The following is an 8,503-nucleotide window of genomic DNA, read 5'->3' as shown; positions in this document are numbered from 1 at the left end:
ATCCTTTCATGGAACACCTGGAAAGAACTAAATTCTTTCAAGTGGGATTCACTGCCTAAACTATCCAGCATCTCCAATTGGGCCATTAGCTTCTTGTCGTTTATAACCATGTCATGATTCAAATGTATGTGAATTCATAGTAACAGTGTCACAAATTAGTAATAAAAGGTAATTGATATAGGGAAAATATGCTTGATCACAAAGTAAAGGTAATAGGCACAAATTTTAAAATACGAAATTTGGAGGAACTACTCCCTCCACCTGAAGATAATAGTGACACTGTAGTACATATTCTGGAATCTATATCTATATCTATCAATCTATCAATCTATCTATCTATCTATCTATCTATCTATCTATCTATCTATCTATGTAGTTTTCCATGTGCATCTCATTTAGTCCTTCAACAGAAGGACAGAGTTTTTTTTTTTGTTTTTTGTTTTTGCCAGTCCTGGGGCTTGGACTCAGGGCCTGAGCACTGTCCCTGGCTTCTTTTTGCTCAAGGCTAGCACTCTGCCACTTGAGCCACAGCACCACTTCTGGCTTTTTCTATATATGTGGTGCTGAGGAATTGAACCCAGGGCTTCATGTATAGGAGGCAAACACTCTTGCCACTAGGCCATATTCCCAGCCCGAGAATGGGTTTGTAAGTTTTAACTGATATGAAGAAGAAAACTTTAGTAAACAAAGGTAGACTGCATAAGACTCATTCCCACACCCACCCTAGTTCAATGACACATAATCATGTTGGGCTGTTTGTACCTGTTCTCTAAATGATATTTTTCTCTTATTACGAATTCCTTATTCATCTGGAGATGATCTGTGAGTGTAAGGATGCCACTTCCAGAAACTTCTTTGCTTGAGATTATTCTTGAGCCAACCTTCAGTTCTAACCATCTGCAATTGTTATTGCATCCAGGTAACTTTTAAAGGTGTCTTATGAATGGTGTCTTCTTTTTTTTCTTTCTTTTTTTTTTTTGGCAGTCATGGGGCTTGAACTCAGAGCCTGGGCACTATCCGCAAGCTCTATTACTCAAGGCTAGTGCTCTACTACTTGAAGTCACAGTGCTACTTCTGGTTTTCTGGTGACTAATTAGACATAAGTGTCTTATGGACTTTCCTGCATGGGCTGGCTTTGAACAGCGATCTTCAGTTGGCAGCCTTCTGAGTAGCTAGGATTACAGGCATGAGCCACCAGAACCCAGCTAAAAATGATGTCTTAATGGGTTATAGAACCATTTGATAATGAGTTGAAGAACTCTTTCAGGCTGTGGACTCTATATTTATGAAACTGTATCATTATAAGGGAATAAGCCAAAAAAAAATCTCTAAGGGGGCTGTAGTAGGGAGAAAGAACAAGACATTTAGATTTGCATAGAGCCTAATATTATTTCAGGCCACATTGCTTTCTGCTTGATTGATCTGAGGAAAAGTAACCTGTCTGAATTTATTTTAATAAGATCTAGAAACCAAACAATATGTGTGTCAAGTACTTAGCAGATACAAATTCGAATTTTTGTCAAAATTACTTGTATATGTAACAGATAGCTGGAGAGATATATATGTGAGAATTAATGGAGGTTCCAAGAAGTCTTTAAGCCTAAGGACTCCTTCTAAGTGCTCTCACCTGGACCATAACTTGTCATACCTCAGAGCAACTAAAAAATCAATGTGTTCATAAGAGTATATGTAAGTCTAGGTTTACTATAGCAATCATCCTCAGATAACTTTTTGGATAAAGCTGAATTATCAATGACTAAAACAAAAATATATGTGAGTTAGGATGATATTAATATAGTCTATACGAAGCAAAACCTATTTGTTGTGAAAATAGTAGTTTTGAACAATTAAATCTTTCTTGCAAGTTTTTTGGTTATTTAATAAGGTACTTCTAATTGTGATGTAGGAATGGCCAAGGACAGTTTGATTTTTTTTTTCCTTAGGAGAAAATGGACAGAAGACAGACATATAAAACATGAGGTAGTCTTGTCTGGGTGAGGTTCCTTGGAAAAGATAAGGATGTTGTGTTTCTAGGAAAACAGAATGATTCTAATGTCTGGGTGGAGCTTTCACAGACTTTGGCCCGAGCCATCTCTGAATACTGACCTAATAGAACATACTTAGTAATCCCAACACATACTACTTTTCTTCTTATATGGCTCAGTGGGAAACCTGCCAACCATGTAGCAAACAACACCTCCCATCAGGTTTCTCTCTTGCGCCAATTTCTGATATTATTGCATTGACTGCATTTTTTACTTTCTTTGTTGTAAGAAGGGAATGTTTTAATAAATATTCCCATCCCGAGTGGCATTGGAAATAAAGTCTGTGGTAGTAGGAGTGATGATAAGCTGCACTGAGATTTGCTCAAACTCTTGGGAGAATGTCTCAGAAGACTCCTACTGTGGTGCCTCTCTTGATAACATTGCCAAAAGAGAAGATTCTTCCTTAACTTCTGAATTCAACAACTCTCACATTCTGGGATCTATTGAAAGAATAACCCACTGATTATTATTGCTGCAATAATCAAAACGATTCTTCATTTCTATCTAAACCTTGATTTTCAAATTCACTAATGTTCAAAAATCTTAATTTGATTATAGGCCATGCTATAACATGAAAAGACAATTGGGTGTCCCGTTATTCTAAATGGAAAATTTACCATTTTACCTTTGGAAGTATTCTTTCTCTCTCCCTTTCTAGCTTCCTCTTTTATTTTTCCTCTTCCTTTCTCTTGTGTGAAATTTGAATTAGGAAGGATGAACTCCAACTGAAGCGGGTAGTTTTGTCAACAAAACCAGCCTCATTTTGATGCCAGTGCTATAGGCAATCAATTGAAAAAGTTTAAACAATGACCAAGTAGGATGATAGTGTTGAGCCAAAAATTAACAAAACCTGATGTTTGAACTACCTGTGAAAGTTATACATCCCTTGGCTATTCCAAGTAGCATTGGAATATCACTATTCTCAACAATTCTCTTTGGTATACTCAAAGTTCTTTATCCAGCACAACGATCGAACAGAGCAATTAAACATATTTGAATAGGTAAAGATGAAAGCTCTAGATATACCTGGATGACAATGGAAAGGGAATCAAGTTCTTTGGAATGAGTTCGATGTCATAGTCGATTGTGTGCTATGGATAGAATTATGATATCCAAAAGATAGTGAGTCTCAGAATTGCTATGGACAATCCTAGAAATCTCTAGGGTCAATCCTAGAAACTATAGACTTTCTGTATTTCAGGGAAGAAAAGCCCAGAGTGAACAACAATCCAGTTGATTTGAGAGTGCTTCTAAAGTAGAGGTGATGATCATCTTGAGCTTACATAAGTACCTTACATCAGGCCAAACTTACCTCATTTCCTTCATGAGAACGATAGCAAATGGGCAGATTAGATGAATTTTATAAGTAATATATCTGCATGTCACCAAGGAGTTTGGCAAATACTTGCATGATTTTTTTGGCAGTTGAGGCAGAGAAATATGCAATGAATGACAGTGTACTTAAAGACACAGCTGGTTTAAGACTTATGATCAATGAACATTTATTAATGGATAAATGGAACCCCAGAGTGAGACATCACATCACATGGAAGATTTTGTGTCAACAATAAAGATACAAAAGCCATTCTTGTCAAGTGTTTACATGGTTGATTGATTAAAAATTATTTTAAAAGGGTAACTAGAAATTCAATAACAAGAATTGTAATTCACAAAAGAGCTCAGAGGTTTCAATGATCATCTGTTTATAAAGAGAGCATATTTTCAAGCATTTGATCTGAAAAATGACTTTATATTTAATAGGAAAATATATCACTTTCTCAAAAATAAGTTAGCTAAACTAATTCACAGGAAAGATTTAAACTTAGTATGTAAGTGTATAAACATAGTATGTAATTGTATAGATTTATGTATATTTGTGTAGACAAATCACAAAAATCAATATATATATATATATATATATGGGGGGGATAAAATTTCTAGTAAGAATTTAACTAAAACATTAAAGCTCAACCTGGAAGCTAATAGCTCACACCTGTAATCCTATATACTCAGGGAGCTGAGACCTGAGGAACATGTTCAAAGCCAGCCTGGGAAGAAAAGTCCCCATGAGACTCTTCTCTCCCATTAACTACTCAAGTACTTGAAGTGGAGCTGTGGTTTAAAGCAGGAGAGTGCTAGGCTTGAGCAAACACATTCAGAGACAGCACGCAAGCTCTGAGTTCAAGCCCCAGGACTCGCAAGGAAAAAAAAAACAACTTTAATGTTCAATCTTTGACCTATGTTTTACAGCTACAAAGAAGAAGTGAGTGGGAAATTCGAAAAGAAGACAGTGACTCTAAAATTATTCTGTCCCTATTAGTGTGCTAAACTGTGTCCCATTGTGAGAAAGACTGCCTTGTAAAATGACAAGACATTTAGGAATTTATCTACTTTTATCATATACAGTTAGGTTACTGTCTTATAAAATACATATTTATATGTTAGAAAATATGTATGTATGTGCTAAAACTACCCATTATCACCTTGAATAATGAGGGAATTTGTATGTACTTCTCACAAGGTTTGGTATGATCTTGACAAGGTATTGGGATTGGGATAGCTATATTAACCTTAAACTTAGAGTTCTGAAGAGCATTCCTGGTAAATAACACTAGGGAATTATTCTGCAAAGATTAAATCAAATCCTGGTGACAAAAGATACCTTGAAGGTTGGAAGCAATTTCTCCTAAAGTTGCCTATTCTCTAAAGTTAGATGGGAAGTCATAGAGTAGATAATAGAGCATCTAAGCAATTCTACAGATTCAATACTAGCAAGTCTAATGGACCACTGATGTGAAATAATTTAATTCCTTCCTCAATCCTCTTTTTATGATTTCAAATAATTTTGTTTTCCACCTTCCAAGCTCAGTTAATCGTTTTTTTTTCTTCAAATTTTTATTATCAAGGTAAGGTGCGCATCTGTTAGGTAGTGAGAACATTTCTTGTCCAACTTGTTACCCCTTCCCTCATTTTTCTCCCACATTCTTTCCTTCCAAGTCCTCCTCACCCCCCCCCCGAGTTGTACAGTTGGTTTATAGCATAGTGTCTTGTAAGTATCACTGTTGCTCTTGTTCACCTTTTATCCTTTGTCTCACCATTTTGAAGTTTCCCTTCCCTTCCATACTTCAGGTAATGATATGTACAATATCCAGGCTACCAAAATCTAATACAGTAACAACAGTGGTTAAACCATGGGGAAGAAAGACAAAAGAAAAAAAGCATAATTTCACATGGTATGTTAAAAATAACAACAATAATGGTAAAACACTTACTTCCATAACTTACAGTTCATTTTACTTAGCATCATCTTATGTACATATGAATGTACATAACTATTGAGGTATTGTGATCATCTGCTAGGACTATCCTATATTTATTATTTAATTATTTAACTATCCTATAATTATTTCCAATGAGGGAAACCAAAGTGTCTGTTTTTTGGGGGTCTGGCTCATTTTTCTTCAAGTCTTTGCATTTCCTTATGAATGGGGCTATGTCATTATTTCTGATAGAAGCATAGAATTACATTGTGTATATATACCACCATTTCTTGATCCATTTATCTACTGAGGGGCATCTAGGTTGGTTCTACATTTTAGTGATGGCAAATTGTGCTGCAATGAACACAGTTGTGCTGGTAGCTTTAGTATGTCCTTAGAGTCTGTACATTAGGACAAGATAATCTCCACAGGATAATAAAGTTACTTATTAAATTTGCATATTTTTAAAATATTCTCAGATCATGAAGGATATTATTATGTCTTTGGAGGATATAATTGTCTTGGAAAGCAAAATTCTGAAGTCTTTCATGGATTGGCTTTTTTGTCACTTAAATTCATTGTTTTTTGGAAAAGTGATGTATGGAGGGGTTACAGTTACATAAGTAAGGAAATGAGTACAACTTCTGCCCCACATTATTACCTCCTCCCTCTTTTTCTCATGCTATCTTTCCTCCCCCCACCCCATGGATTGGTTTTTTGTTTTGTACTTCAACTACTTCTAGTAGTGTTTGAAGTTGTTGTAATATATTCTGTTTTTACATTTTAAAATATTTCATTTTCAAAATTGTCCAAATTTGCCAAAATTTACAATGTTGTGGGTTTAGGTTAATAGTTATTTCTAGACATTGCAGATAAAAATAAACTGAAGTACTATTTGGCTGAGTATTATGTGAAGAAAAATGGTGAAAATTCCCACGAACTGGTCTGAGCTTAGGAATTTTATTTTTGTTTAATCCTGAGAATCAGAATTTGAAAGGTGGGATAAACACCAAAGTTAGAGTTAATGTTAGTGATGGTTTAACCTGTGTTGTCACAGCGAGATGATCAAGAAATAGAAAGGTCTATATCATGAGGTCACCATCTTTATCCCTATGGAAACAGGCATGGAACAGTTAGGCAACTCATTTAAAGTCTGAAATCTGATAAAGGTTGGAAATTTGGATTTATCTCTTGAAGTCCTGCTTCACTGTGGACATTTAATCAGTGAAACATAGTGCCTAGACAAGGCTACATTCAAGACCTTGAGGACTCAAAGAAAGTCTTAAATTCATTTTGGTTTTGGACAAAGAGAGATGTTATTAAAAAATATGATTTTTTCCTTGTCTCAATACTTTAAGTTAAACAAAGATCAAATAACACACATCCTTGTATCCTTTGTGATACTTCAAGTAGGAGAGCAATAAAACAAATGTAGGATATGAATTGATTTATTTCTTAAATTTATTTATGTCTAATTTTGTGATACTGGAGTTTGAAACTGAGAGAATATGTACTTGCTAAATTAACATGATGGTGCTGAACCACATTTACAACCCTGATTTTTACTGGTTATTTTTTTAGGATAGAGTCTTACTTCCCATTTGGGCTGCACCTGAGCTGCAATTTGCCCACATTTTTGCTTGTCTTCTTTTGTGAGATCAGTCACATGTGCCATTGTTTTCATTCTCCCTCTGTGGAGCTACACTGTCATAAACTTTTCTACTTGGTCTGGCCAAAAATTGTGATCCTCTGATCTTATCTTACCACATAATTCGGGGTGACTGGAAAGCACTATTGTTCCCAGATACGTATTTAAAAAATGGTGTCTTACAAACTTTTCTTCCCTGGTTTGCTTCAAATCCTAATCCCTTCAGTGTTTACTTTTGCAAGAAGCAGTAGGGCTTGGCCAAGGGAAAAGCCTTTAATTTTCACAAGACATTGCCAATATTCTTTCCTGCCATTTTACACTAATATCTTTTAAATTGATTAATTGGAGGTTGCATAATACAGTTTACATTAATTGGTGGACCTCCTGAAGCTTGTCTCCAATGCAGTTTTGTGCTTGTTATTTCCAAGGTGGGTTCTTGCTTCTTGCCCTGAAAGGCCACAGCTGTGATCTATTTGTGTTTCCTTGTGTCTTAGGGGATAACAGTGTATATCACCATGCCAAACCATTGGTTAGGATGGAGTCTCAAGAGCTTTTATTCCTGGGCTGGTCTGAAACCATGATTTCCCATTCTCTGTCTCCTAAGTAGCTAAGATTATAGTTTTGAGCTATTATGCCCATCTCTCTTTTACTTTTTCTGCATGTGTTAGAGTGAATAAAGTCTTTGTTTCCCTTTTTTAGTTTGCTGTTTTAAAAGCTGTTTTTCTATTCTTTCTGTAAGGGTTATGAGAAGTTGAATCTACATGCTTAACTACACTGTTCTCTAATGTTGTATTAAATTATTAAACACTTTAGTCACTATTAACATGACAGATGTCTTCGTATGCCTTTGGAATAAAATATCCTATCTCCTTTTTTGGTGTAACTTTCGGAATTTGAACTGCATTTTGAAAAAGAATAAAGCAATGCAACTTACATTTTCTCTGAGTTGTTTTAAAAGTGTGAAGAATCCAATACAAACCTTGCAGTCTGCATCAACCTCCTTAGTCCATTGGCAAGAACACCTATAAAATTCTTCTGTACTCCTAGACTGATTAACCTTTGACTGTCTGTAGTAAATCCCATCCTCATATCGTCTATCATGATTTTGTATTCTAGCTTTTTACTGTCTAACTGCTGTTTCTCTTCCTCCTTATGCAGCATTGGTATTCCTTGAAGGAAGGAGGGTAGTCTCATAATTCTACATAATGCTCTATTGGGGTTTTCACACAGCAGGTGTTCAATAAGTGCTCCTTGATTATCTATCAATCAGTGAAAGGTCCCCAGAGGTATTGAAATCTGAGCTATAGCACTAGGTCATTAAGGAGCCACAGTGATAGCTGATAAATTATAGAGTGAGTTTATGCTGGAAAGCATGAAGAGAAGGGTCTTACACCAAGACAGGAGTTTACACAGCTCCTAAACAATGCTAACCAAGCTGCTTTCAATTCCTTTCCTGTGAGTGCCTACACATATGGAAGTAGTTAAACCTCTAGCGCAGAGCCGAAGAAGAAACACTGAGCCACTGAGCAGTGCTCTAAATTGGAAAAACA

The sequence above is a fragment of the Perognathus longimembris genome, chromosome 12 (genome assembly GCF_023159225.1).
Source record: "Perognathus longimembris pacificus isolate PPM17 chromosome 12, ASM2315922v1, whole genome shotgun sequence".
Classification (NCBI taxonomy): domain Eukaryota; kingdom Metazoa; phylum Chordata; class Mammalia; order Rodentia; family Heteromyidae; genus Perognathus; species Perognathus longimembris.
Note: the sequence above shows the minus strand (reverse complement) of the source record.